Consider the following 14573-nt stretch of genomic DNA (forward strand, 5'->3'; position numbering starts at 1 on the left):
TACCCCGACACTGCATCGACGACTGGGGCGACTTCAGTCGACGCTTCACCGCCAATTTCCAGTCCCTCTCCGACAAACCGGCACAACCATGGGACCTCAAATCCATCAAGCGCCGGGGGGACGAAACTCTCCGGTCGTACCTTAAAAGGTTCCAGACCATGAGAAATCGTATCCCCGAGGTCACGGAGGCGGCCGTGATCGAGGACTTCTACAGAGGATCCAATGACTCGGCCTTTATCCGAGCCATATTACAGAAGGCACCGACCACCTCCGAGAAGCTGTTCCGGGAAGCCGATCTCTACATCACCGCCGACGAGCGGGCCTAGGACCTCATCGGAGAAGCAAAGCCCGCACCGGCGACGCCGCGACGCGACACGAACCAGCAACCCGACAAACACTGGGAGAAGGGGCCTCGCGAAGAAGTGCACGCCGCCGGACCACCTACCTCTCACGCCCGAGGAGGACCTCGCGGAGGCGAGCGCATGCTGGACGACATCCTCGACGCCCAGTGCCCGTACCACAAGGACATGCGCCACACTCTTCGTAACTGCCGGGACTTCAAGCACTCCGTCGGGCACGGCCGACCCTTCCAACCTCTACCTCCTCCTCCGCCGAGGGGAGGACCAGATGAACCACGACAACCCCATCAGCAGGAGGAGGGAGGAGGAGGAGCTTTCCCGCGCGTTGACAGGGAGGTCAACGTCATCTTCGGCGGACACGGGTCGCAGGAGAACAAAAGACAACAAAAGCTCAACGATCGCCAGATACTGGTGGCGACCACCGGTCCTCCCGCCCCATACCGGTGGTCGGAGCACCCGATCACTTTCACTCGGGAGGATCAATGGCTCAACTTCGACCATCCGGGCAAATACCCGCTCCTCGTCGATCCGGTGATCCGAGAGAGCCGGGTGAAGAAGGTGCTATTGGACGGGGGGAGCAACATCAACGTCACCTTCCCCCGGACACTCCAAGGCTTGGGAGTTCACCTCAAAGAGCTCCACGAGTCGGACACTCCCTTCTTCGGCATCGTGCCGACTGAAGGGGAATACCCGCTGGGCCACATCTACATGCCTGTCACCTTCGGAACTCCGGAGAACTACAGAACCGAGTTCCTGAGGTTCGAAGTGGCGAACTTCGACTGCGGGTACAACGCCATCATCGGAAGGCCGGGATTGGCCAAATTCATGGCCATTCCGCATTACACGTACATGATACTGAAGATGCCAGGACCGCAAGGAATCATAACTATGCGCGCCGACTTCCAAGGCGCCGCAGAGTGTTTCCGAGTGGCCATCCAAGCAGCCCTCACCACCAAGCCGTCGACGATTTCTTCAACACAGGCGAACACTAAGCCTAAGGAGGACCTCGCAGTACCGGCAAACGAAGCTCAGGCCGTGACCTCTATGCGGCCGACTGAAGAAACTAAAAGGATCAACCTAGGGTTCGCTGACGAACGCAAGACTGCCATCATCAGCTCCAGCCTGGACGACAAATAGGAAAGCGCGCTCGTCCAGTTTCTGCAAGATAACCGAGACGTATTCGCGTGGCAACCTGCGGATATGCCGGGAGTCCCGAGAGAACTGGCCGAGCACAAACTGAAAGTCTATCCCCAGGCGAGGCCGATTCGGCAAAAACTACGACGCTTCACGCCTGACAAGAGAGAGGCCATTCGCGCCGAGTTAGCTCGCTTGGTCACGGCTGGATTTATTAGAGAAGTATTACACCCCGAGTGGTTAGCCAACCCTATTCTTGTACTCAAAAAGAATAAAGTGGATTGGCGCATGTGCGTCGACTATACTGATCTCAACAAACACTGTCCGAAGGATCCCTTCGGGCTCCCGAGGATAGATCAGGTGGTGGACTCCACCGCTGGATGTTATGTGTTGTCTTTCCTGGATTGCTATTCCGGATACCACCAGATTAGTTTGGCAAAGGAAGACAAAGAAAAAACAGCGTTCATTACTCCGTTTGGTGCTTTCTGTTATACCTCCATGCCGTTCGGCCTCAAAAACGCTGGAGCGACTTATCAGAGAGCCATTCAAACATGCTTAGCTGATCACTGGGGCAAGCGTGTGGAGGCCTACGTAGACGATGTGGTAATCAAAACAGAGAACTCGGAGAACTTCATCGAAGACTTACAGCTGGTTTTCAACAGTCTGAGACGGTATAGATGGAAGCTTAATCCCGAAAAATGTGTTTTCGGGGTACCAGCAGGAAAGTTACTCGGGTTTATTGTCAGCCACCGGGGAATTGAGGCTAGTCCGGATAAGATTGAAGCTATCATGAAGATGGAAGCACCTCGATCACAAAAGAAGGTTCAGCGACTTACTGGATGTATGGCAGCTGTGAGCAGATTTATATCCAGGCTGGGGGAAAAAGGTTTACCATTTTACAAGCTACTGAAGAAGGTGGATAAGTTTCAGTGGACTTCAGAGGCACAGGAAGCTCTAGATGCACTAAAGAAATTCTTGACAACACCACCAGTACTGAAGCCACCACGACGAGCTACGTCAACTCAACCAGCTGAAGATCTGCTACTGTATATCTCTTGCACGACTCACGTGGTAAGCACCGCGTTGGTAGTTGAGCGAGCAGAAGAAGGACATGCCTACCCAGTGCAACATCCTGTTTACTTCATCAGTGAAGTTCTGGGCCCCTCAAAGAAAAAGTATCCTCAAGTTCAGAAGCTATTATATGCAGTACTTCTAACTGCCCGCAAGCTACGTCACTACTTTGATGACCACAAAGTCATAGTAGTCACTGGTTTTCCGATAGGGGATATTCTTCACAACAAGGAAGCCATTGGCCGAATAGCCAAGTGGGCTTGTGAGCTGGGATCTCATGACATCTAGTTCCGACCTCGCACTGCCATCAAAACTCAAGCACTGGTTGATTTCGTATCAGAATGGACTGAACAGCAAGTACCAGATAACCCAGAGACTGCAGAAGTGTGGTGAATGTATTTTGATGGCTCGCTGAAGCTGCAGGGAGCAGGAGCAGGAATTCTCTTCACCGCACCTGGAGGCGAGCACCTCAAATATGCCCTCCAGTTGCTGTTTCCGGCCTCCAACAATGCAGCCGAGTATGAAGCTCTGATCCATGGATTGAACATCGCCATATCATTGGGCATCAAGAGATTGATGGTGTACGGAGACTCTCTGGTAGTCATTAGCCAAATAAACAAAGAGTGGGATTGTTCAAGCGATTCAATGGGAAAATACTGCACTGCCGTCCGAAAGCTGGAAGATAAATTTGAGGGTCTGGAATTTCATCATGTAGAAAGAGATCGAAACACAGTAGCCGATGTGTTGTCCAAGCTAGGATCCAGTCGAACTCAGGTCCCACCTGGACTCTTTGTGCAAGAAATACTACAGCCGAGCATCTCAATGGATCAAGCAGAAGAGTGTAATATTATAGATCAATCCGAGTCAGACTCTGATGACTGGAGAAGGCCAATCATCAGGTATATAAAGAATGAAGAGGAACCAGATGACAAGAATTCAGCCGAGCGCATTGCCAGACAGTCGGCTCACTACACACTCATTGGGGAGACATTGTACAGAAGGGGTGCATCAGGCGTCCTCATGAAGTGCATTCTCCCATCTACTGGGAAGCGACTTATGGAGGAGGTCCATGCTGGGCAATGTGGAATACATGCTGCATCCAGAACACTAGTCAGGAAAGTCTTCAGGTCAGGATTCTATTGGCCAACGGCGAAGAGTGATGCAGCCGAGTTAGTTCAGAGGTGCGAAGCTTGCCAATACTTGTTAAAACAACAACATCTACCAGCACAACAACTGCAGACCATACCAGTAACTTGGCCTTTCGCATGTTGGGGACTGGATATGATTGGACCTTTCAAGAAAGCTCAAGGAGGATACACTCATGTATTGGTAGCAATCGACAAATTCACTAAATGGATAGAGTTCAAGCCCATTGCTTCTTTAACCTCAGCTAAGGCCGTGGAATTCATACAAGACATAATATTCAGATTCGGGATACCAAACAGCATCATAACTGACCTAGGATCCAACTTCACAAGTTCAGAGTTTTTCGACTTCTGCGAGCAAAAAAGCATTCAGATCAAGTATGCTTCTGTAGCACATCCAAGAGCTAACGGGCAGGTTGAGCGAGCCAACGGGATGATACTAGAGGCACTCAGGAAAAAGGTCTTCGATAAGAATGAAAAATTCGCAGGAAAGTGGATAAGAGAATTGCCCTATGTTGTTTGGAGCCTAAGAACCCAACCTAGCCGAGCTTTGCATGGAAACACTCCTTTCTTCATGGTCTATGGGTCGGAGGCAGTGTTACCCGCCGATCTCAAGTTCGGGGCGCCAAGGTTGATCTTCGAAAACATAGCAGAAGTCGAAGCCACCAGGCTGGAGGACATTGATATACTCGAGGAAGAACGGCTGAATGCAGTAATCCAATCAGCACGGTACCAGCAGACTCTAAGGCGCTATCACGACAAGGCCGTGCGACAGCGATCCTTCTCAGTAGGAGACCTCGTCCTCCGCCGAATTCTAACGGGGGAGGGACGGCACAAGCTATCGCCCTTATGGGAAGGACCCTTCATAGTAGCAGAAGTCACTCGACCAGGATCATATCGTCTCACTCAGATGGACGGCACAGAAGTCGGGAACTCCTGGAACATAGAACACCTCAGGAAGTTCTATCCCTAGCTGTATTTCAAAAGCTATCGGGACGACGATGTACTCTGTAAAATGGAAATATGTCATCAATAAAAAAGGGCTTCAAAGATACTCAGTTTGTTCACGATTGACTTGCATTCTTACTTAACTCGGGGTGACCACTATGCCCTGCTAACGGAGCAATCGGCTTAAGTCGGCAACGACTTAAGGCGGTGCAACATGCTCACGTTTACTTAACTCGGGGTGACCACTATGCCCTGCTAACGGAGCAATCGGCTTAAGTCGGCAACAACTTAAGGCGGTGCAACATGCTCACGCTTACTTAATTCGGGGTGACCACTATGCCCTGCTAACGGAGCAATCGGCTTAAGTCGGCAATGACTTAAGGCGGTGCAACATGCTCACGCTTACTTAACTCGGGGTGACCACTATGCCCTGCTAACGGAGCAATCGGCTTAAGTCGGCAACGACTTAAGGCGGTGCAACATGCTCACGCTTACTTAACTCGGGGTGACCACTATGCCCTGCTAACGGAGCAATCGGCTTAAGTCGGCAACGACTTAAGGCGGTGCAACATGCTCACGCTTACTTAACTCGGGGTGAACACTATGCCCTGCTAACAGAGCAATCGGCTTAAGTCGGCAATGACTTAAGACGGTGCAACATGCTCACGCTTACTTAACTCGGGGTGACCACTATGCCCTGCTAACGGAGCAATCGGCTAAAGTCAGCAGTGACTTAAGCCGGTGCAACATGCTCACGCCTACGCAATTCAGGGTGACCACTACGCCCTATTAACAGAAGCAATCGACTTAAGTCAGCAGCGACTTAAGGCGATCTGACGTGATTACAATTACTCATATAAGGATGACTTCTATATCCCGCAAACAAATTTCAAAACCATCGCGCATCATTTTACTACTGCAAATTTATGAACCGATGAATTCTGAAACAATATGAGAATAACAATATCGTCCAAGTACTAAAATGACGTCCTCTAACAAATGTCTGACCATGCTAACCGCGCGCTCAAAACACGCAAAATGTTTCTCTATTTTGTGATATTTTTCTCAGGAGCAATCGATGAGGAAGGATGACTCGAGGAATCAGGGGCAGCATTCACGTCAGCCCTTATATCTTCAGGAACAACCACGCCGGGTCTCCTCATCAAGCTTCACCCCGCCCGAATAGCCTTGTCCATGGCTCTGTCGCGCTGGGCCCTGAGGGTAACGGAAGTTTCTTCAGCAACCTTGGCAGCCAGTCGAGCAGTTTCTAACTCCTGGGCGATGGATTTCTTGGAGGCTCGGAGTTCTTTGATGGTAGCGTCCTTCGCTGATATCAACTGCTTGAGCCGGGTCACCTCATCCGTGGATTCCTGCAGCTTACAGCGTTGGTTGTCTAACTCTTCCATGGTGAAGCGATGACTCCTCTCCAGGATAGTCAGCGAGTTGCTAGAATCACGATACAATCTGTCAAGACTGTCGCGAGAAGCAGCGAGGATACGTTTTTCTTCCTACAAACAGAAGTCAACTCCCTCAAGCATCAAGCAAGTAATAGGATCACGACAAGGCAAAGCACGGTTTCATAAGTCACCTTTTCAGAATTAAGCTGAGCATGAAGAGAAGAACTCAGTGCATTGGCGTCATCTAAGGCAGCAGATACCTGAGCTAGTTCAGTCTGACTTTGAGAATACTTTCCTTCAAACTCAGAGCACCGCTGGACCATTTCAGCCTGATCTCGAGAATGTTTTTCTTCAAGAGCGGAAATCTGCCGAGTCATACCTAGCAGGAGACAACCAAACAAAGGGGGTCAGAATGTAAAGCAGCTTAATAGAGAAGACAAAAGAGAAGCGAAAAGCATTAACCAGCGTTGGTCGCCTCCAATTCAGAGACACGATGTTGAAGTGACGCTGGATTCCAACGTGCAAGAGACGAAGCTACCTCTGGGACAGAAGCACCCTGTAACCTCAGCTGGCTAACCATCCCATCCACCAAAGCCTGATGAGGAGAATAGATGAGTGTAATGACAGCAGTTCATGCAGTGTAAAAACCAAGCTAAAATACATCACAGTACCTGGAGGTTGGAAAAGAACGAAGAGATTCCCAAATTAGGAGAGATCAATTGATAACCGGGCGTAAGGCCGCCACCTGAAGCAGCTTGCAACGAACCAGCAGGAATCAGCTCGGTGCCATCAACAGAGCCCAACACTCGGTCAGCGGGGACGCTACCCTCTAAAGCGACTCCCTAGTCCAAGGCTTGGGCTACCACCATACAGCCGGAGTGTGGAGGCGATCCCGCATGAACGTCCATGGAAGTACAAGAGGGAGACCCCGCTCGGACATCCTCGGGGGCTGGGTCATAGTTTGCACTGCCCACTTGAGCCGGATTATCCCAGGCAGCACCCTCGGGGGCTAGGCAGTGGCTTGCACTTCCCACCCGAACCAAGTCATCCCCGACAACATTCTCGGGGGCTGGGCACGTGTCAACACCATCCTTGGGGTCCAAGTTCTTTGCGGTAGCCACCTCTAAGGCTGATGGGCCCTCAGTTACTTCCATAGGACCAGGACGATCCAAGTCAGTCTCCCGACCCTCGAGATCGCGCTCTAAGGTCGACGAGGCACGGGATGACCTCAACCCAGCATCAAGCACATCGGCACAAACCTCCATCACACCATCATCTGCTGGCTCCGATAACAAATCTTCTGGAACCATATCCTCAAGAGTCTGATCAAAATTGGCCAGGGACAGTTCTTGCAGACCAATGAGAGCAGACAAAGCAGGAGAAGGAACTCCACTACTTTCACCGCTAGCGATGAACTGCCGACTGTTTTTCCGAGTCAAAGGAACTTCATCTTCTTCCTCCTCGTCGTCCACATTAGCAACACAGGCAGCACCCCCATTGGGATCAACAACAGATGGAGCACCCACATTGGGATCAGCAACAGATTGGGTACACCCATTGGGGTCAGCGTCAGTAAATTCAGTCACAGGCACTTCTTCAGCAGCAGGAACCGAGGTACCAACGTCCCGATCCAAACTGGATACTCGCCGAAGGCGTCTCTTTTTCTTTTTCTGCTCATCAGCAGAAGGATCAGGTTGACTGGCTCGGCAAGGGCGCCTCGGGCGAGTACTGGCAGGCTTCTGAGTATCCAAAGTTGTATCAGCCTCTGGGAGGGGCGCCACTACCAATGCCCCAGCAGGAGCAGCATCAGAAGAGTCCTCAGCCAGCAAATCAAGCATAGCGCTTATCTCTGCATCACTAGGGTTCAGGGGCACCTCAAAATGAACCTGCCGTTCATCATCAGGAATATCCTCGAGCGAGGCAACCAAGGCACTAACTTCTTCAGCAGAGGGCCGCACTCTAAGGCCCAAATTGCCATCAGTGACAGGAGGATTCGACACAAAAAGAGTGAAGGCTTTGGGAGGAGGCAAGTTCCAGGCTGAGAATGCTACTGGGGCACCAGCATTTGACACTTTGCCTCTAAGGATCATCTCAAGTCGGTTCACCAAGTCCATAGAGGTAATCCTTCTGTTAGTAACCCGAGTTGAGTCGGCTAGGCCTCGATACAGATAAGCCGGGTATGCCCAGTCTTTCCACGGCTGAATATTCTTGAAGACAAAATCAGCAACCACAGCTTCAGCAGTCAGACCCTTCTCCTTTAGCAATCCAACTTCAGCCAGCAAGGCACCTGCCTCAGCTACCTCCTGATCTGTGGGGGACTCGATCCAGCTTGGGGTGCGAACATCCGGCTGTCTTCCCGACCGAGGGGGGAGAGAGTTTCCATAATTCTCAACTATGAACCACTCCAAGCGCCATCCCTTGATACTGTCTTTGAGAGGGATTTGGAGATACTCAGTCTTCCTCCCACGGCGCATCTCCAAGCTAGCACCCCCAACCAACTGATGTTGTCCACCGGCCATCCCAGGGCGACAGTGATACAAGTACTTCCACAACCCGAAATGTGGCAGCACGCCAAGAAAGGCCTCGCATAAATGAACGAAAATGGAGATTTGCAGGATAGAATTGGGATTCAGATGGGTCAAGTTAAGATGGTAGAAATCAAGGAGGCCGCGGAAAAAGGGAGAAATGGGAAGACCGAGGCCGCGGAGAAGGAAAGGAGCATAAACCACGGACTCATGGGTATCCTCAGTTGGGACAGTAACCCCATGGCAAATCCGCCAAGAACAGAGTTCCCGCGGAGGAAGAACCCCGATGGACACGAGGTGGAGAAGTTCGGGCTCAGAGATGACAGACATGTGGTTACCTGCGAAAGGCAACTGGCTGTTGGGGTCGATTGGAGGAATCACCACGGCAGATGAACTCGAGGCCTTCCTCTTGGGCGCCATCTCGATTCTACCGGCGAGCAGAGTGGGAGGCGAATTGCAGAGAGGATTCGGAAGCAAGAAAGCAAGAACTAGGGCACGGAAAGCAGAGGCGGCTAAAAGCGCTGCACTTATGGGATTTTCCCGAGCCAGATACCGTTTCAAAAAGCGCCCAGTCAGCACCCAGCGGTTATTTCCAAAACACCGGCGTGCCACGTGATCACCCGGCAGTTATTTCCAGAACACCGGTGCGCCACATCATCACCCGGCTATTATCCTCAAAGTGGCCCACGCAGCCCGCTATCACTCGGCGTTACCTCTAAAACGCTGACGTCGTCTTCAAGTCGCTCAGCGTTACCTCTAAAACGCTGACGTCGTCTTCAAGTCGCTCGGCGTTACCTCTAAAACGCTGACGTCGTCTTCAAGTCGCTCGGCGTTACCTCTAAAATGCTGACGTCGTCTTCAAGTCGCTCGGTGTTACCTCTAAAACGCTGATGTCGCCCTCTAGTCACTCGGCGTTACCTCTAAAACGCTGACATCATTTTTAAGTCACTCGGCAGCTACCTCTAAAAGCATCGATATGACGCCCAAGTTATTCACTTACTATTCCAAAGGAATCAACTTCACGAAAAAGGCGGGAAGATAAAAGATTCAAGAACTTTGAGTTATGAATATCGAAGAGCAATCATCACAGAGAAGCTAACTTCATTTCCTCATTAAAGGGAAGATATCATACTTACAAATCAACTCATTATGAGTTGATACTTCCCTATTACTACTGCTACATTACATTACTACTACTACTACTACTACACTACACTATACTACTCTACACTACTAAATACTACTACATTATTCTAACTATACTATACTAACATCTAAAGGACCAGTGGCATCTAGCCACTGGCCCTGTTGCTGCCGCCGCCGCTGCCGCCCCTGTTGCTGCCCCTGCTGCTGCCGCCCCTGCTACCGCCGCCGTCACTGTCCTTGCTGCCGCTGCTGCCGCCCCTGCCGCTGCCGTCACCGTCACCGCCGCCACCGCCTTCGTCGTCGTCGTCGTCGTCGTCGCTGTCGCCGTCCTCGTCCTCGCCGCCACCGTCCGAGTCCTCCTCATTCGAGGAGTACTCCGACTCATCCGAGCCCTCGAGCCCGGAACGCTCGACGGCCCGGATGTACGTCCAGACCTCCGCCGCGAGCCCCTGGGAGTCGTCTGAGTCGTCAGACGACTCACGCAGGGGGATGGGAGCCGGAGACCCCTCAGACTCAGAGGAGAACTCCTCCTCTGAGTACTCCGAGTCACCAAAATCCTCCGATGGAGGAGTTGGCTCACGCTTGCGCTTGTTGTTCTTGCCCATGGTGGAAGCGAAAGGGAGAGAAGAAAAGCAAGCAACAGAGAACAGCAAGAGATGTGAAAAAGCCGGAGAGACAACGACATTATTTATAGAAGAAGGCAACCGCTCACCTCCAACCGCGGTCACTGAACAGTCGCAAAGCATTCAATAAGCACTTCAACCCATCTGAAGACACGTCAGGCGGCTGACGCCGTTTCACGCAACACAACACCCATTGGGACTCTAGTCAACAGCGCGGAGGATATGATTACACCCGCCGTCACATCACATTACTACTCAGAAGCAGCCGGCTAAAACACTCAGCGTACCAAGCCGTCCCTTGCCCACACCCATTGGGGGGGACGCCCAGGAATTATCAGTATATTTTTCAAAACGGTCACATCTGTGCAGGGCATGCAGTGAATATCTCAAGACAAAAATGAGATATCAGTAAGGATCAGAGGAAAGCCAAATATAGCCAGTGAAGTACAAAATATGTCCGACAGAAGCGACGTGAAGACTAGACAGAGAACGTCCATCAAATGTCCAATCAGTCGTAGAGCAAATAAATTACACCACCTAGCAAGATATGGATGGATTACGAACTCGGCTGCAAAAGACAAAATACATGCTGACCTCTGAAGCATAATATTGATGACATAATGCTGACCTCCAAAGCATAATGCGGATGGCATCATGCCAATTTTTACAAGCAGAAAGGATAATCTTCAGCAAAAGACACAAAAGGAAGACCTTCGAATGGATTATCCTCAAAACTCCACTTGAAGGTCGGGGGCTACACCCATTGGGTGCACCATCGGTGCACCCCATGGATCATCATTCCAAGCCAAGATAGTGCCGACTTCTAAGGCATGGGACAAGATTAAAGACAAGGCTGGCTCTCAACCAAAACGCAGGAGTGAAAATGGAAATAATTTCTGGTGAAGACCTTCGAGTAGATTATTTTCTAAAATCTACTCAAAGCTCGGGGGCTACACCCATTGGGTGCACCTCCGGTGCACCCAATGAAGTTCAGGGTCCTACAAAACGAAATGCCGACCTCTAAGGCACAAGCACGAAACAAAGCTTCGGTTTACGAGTGATCAAAGCAGGAGGAGACAACAAGAAGTCGTTTTCTTCAAATCGCCTGCAAGCTGGACCTGGGATCTTTGGGCTGATTACCTCTAAATTAACCCAAAGATCGGGGGCTTGTGGGGGACAGATATCCCCCAGGTCCACTAAAAGAGTAAAAGACCTCACGAAAGGCCCAAGGGCCCGATAAATCGTAAGGTCATTCTTTCGTGGGCCTGGGGAGGGACAATCAGCAGAGCAGATCGACATGAAGCCAGATTGATGCCAGCCCGGACGGCCCACAACGTCGAGCGAGCGACCACAACAGAGATCCGACTTTCCCGCGCCGGAGCCCCCATACAACGGAGCCATGCGAGGATAGGTCGGCAGAACTATAGGGAGATAAACTCAAACAGTTCACTATCTTTTAGCCACACATTGTTATCATATCCACGTGTATTGCCCCACGGTCGAGTATATAAGGCCTAGGGGGCACCCCTTCAGAACGATCGACCCTATTACTCAGCCACACACCTCAGCTCTCTGCATTCCCAATTCGGAGAGCTCCCTTGTAACCTCATTCACCAAGCATACCCACCAGGACGTAGGGTGTTACACATCTCTAAGCGGCCCGAACCTGCAAACATTGTCCACTGTCCCTCGTGCATCTGGCACGAACCATTTTGCTACAGTCGTCGACACCGTCCTACTCCTAAAAACACCTCAAGGGGCAACCCCGGGTGTGCGGTCGGACCCAAAACACCGACACAAATGACCAAACAACCAAAATAAACTTTGTAGATCTTGAGAAGTTATAGAAGTTTATAGTTAACAACTTTTTCATTTGAAGTCATATTGTCAACTAAAACTACGTCTGAATTTAAAAAATTTAAAATTTGAATTTTGAAAACGACTTCGAAAGAAAAAACCACCAACATGAAAGTTGTAGGTATTGAAGAGGTATGAAACTTTGTAGTTGACAATGTTTTAGTTTGAAATCATCTTGTTATGCAAAACTATGTTTGAATTTTAAAATTTGAAATTTTCAAACTGTCTTGTCTCGGATGGAAAAACCACCAAAATAAAAGTTGTAGGTCTTGAAATGTAATGAAACTTTGTAGTTGACAATTTTTTGATTTGAAATCATCTTATCATTGAAAATTTCGTGTGAAGTTTTCAAATTTAAAATTCAAATTTTGTAAACGGTCTCGGATGTAGAAACTATTAAAATAAAACTTGTAGATCTCAAAAAGTTATGCAACTTTATAGTTGGTCACATTTTCAAATGAACTCATTTAGTGCCTTAAATAATCAAATTACTCTCGATTTGTTATAGTACATGGGGAATGAAAACGTAATATAAACATTATTGGTGTAGTAGTGTAGTGGTATATGAGGGTATGCGCGAGAGAGAGGTTGCGAGTTCGAATCTCACCATTTACAAAACATATAAGTTTGATTCAAAATAATAGTGAAAAATGATAGGGCAACGGGTAAGGTAATAGGGTAGGGTTGAAGAGTTGTTCCTAGAATTTTAAAAATGTTTTGCTGTTTTTTTTAAATTTTTTCGATTCTTAATTTGCCGAGTGTTTTTCGTTGCCGAGTGCTTTTTGACACTCGACAAAGTCTTTGCCGAGTGTCCGAAAAAAGCACTCGGCAAAGAACCCTTTGCCGATGAAATATTTGCCGAGTGTTCTTTGCCGAGTGTTACACTCGGCAAAGCCTTTGCCGAGTGTAAAATAGCCTTTGCCGAGTGTCTTAGACACTCGGCAAAGAACACGATTCCGGTAGTGAAACTGATATGTTTGAATCCATCTCAATTTCCATAAATCAGTTTCTTATAAACTAGGTGCTTCCAAACAAGCCCTTAGTCCCGGCTATTTTTGGACCTGGGACTAAAGAAAGCACTAGTCACAGTTAGAATTACCTACTTGGACTAAAGTCCCCTGGCCAACGACTAAAAGGTCAGCTTTTGCAGGAGAGGATGTTTAATCCCAGTTGGTTGCCCTCTATTCCCGTTTGGAGCCACTAGCCGTGGCTAAGAGCTTTAATACCGGTTGGTGGCTCTAACTTTGGTTCTTTTTGAACAACAAACCGGGATTACAAGTCTTGCCAAGTACTTTCCCTTCCTTCCTTCTCTCCTAGCCTAAGCCATTTCAACCTCCGGTTCTAAAAGGTTAGCAGCTTTACCCTTTGATCACTACCGGACTCACGTTCTTTGCCGAGGCAAAGCCTTTGCTGAATGTTACACTCGGCAAATTAAGAATCACAAAAAACCCCCAAAAAATATCAAAGCATTTTTTAATTATAGAAACAACTCTCTAACCACTACCCATCGCCCTATCATTTTTCAGTATTAATTTGCATCACAAATTTACATGTTGTGTGAATGGTGAGATTCGAACTCACAACATCTCTCTCGCGCATACCCTCTTCTAACACTACACTACTACATCAATTGTGTCTATATTACGTTTTCATTCCTCGTGTAATATAACAAATCGAGAGTAATTTGATTATTTGAGGCACTAAATGAATTCATTTGAAAATGTGACCAACTATAAAGTTGCATAACTTTTCAAGATTTACAAGTTCCATTTTGATAGTTTCTACATCCGAGGTCGTTTACAAAATTTGAATTTCAAATTTAAAAACTTCACACAAATTTTTCAATGATAATATGATTTCAAATCAAAAAATTGTCAATTAAAAAGTTTCATTACATTTGAAGACCTACAACTTTTATTTTGGTGGTTTTTCCATCCGAGGTAGTTTGAAAATTTCAAATTTTAAAATTCAAACATAGTTTTCCATGACAACATGATTTTAAACCAAAACATTGTCAACTACAAAGTTTCATAACTCTTCAATACCTACAACTTTCATGTTGGTGGTTTTTTCCTTTGAGGTCATTTTCAAAATTCAAATTTAAATTTTTTTAAATCCAGACGTAGTTTTAGTTGACAAGATGACTTTAAAAGAAAACGTTGCCAACTACAAAATTCTATAACTTCCTCAATATCTACAAAGTTTATTTTGGTTGTTTGGTTATTTGTTCATATCACATGATGGTTCTAACAATATGCACAAATCTTATACAACTCTCTCATAGTTTCATAAACTATGAGAGAGATATAGGTTTTATGAACAAATTTACTTTTATTTTGTCATATGAAGAAATGTTCAAAATATAAAT

Source organism: Zea mays, chromosome 10 (assembly GCF_902167145.1).
Source record: "Zea mays cultivar B73 chromosome 10, Zm-B73-REFERENCE-NAM-5.0, whole genome shotgun sequence".
Lineage (NCBI taxonomy): Eukaryota > Viridiplantae > Streptophyta > Magnoliopsida > Poales > Poaceae > Zea > Zea mays.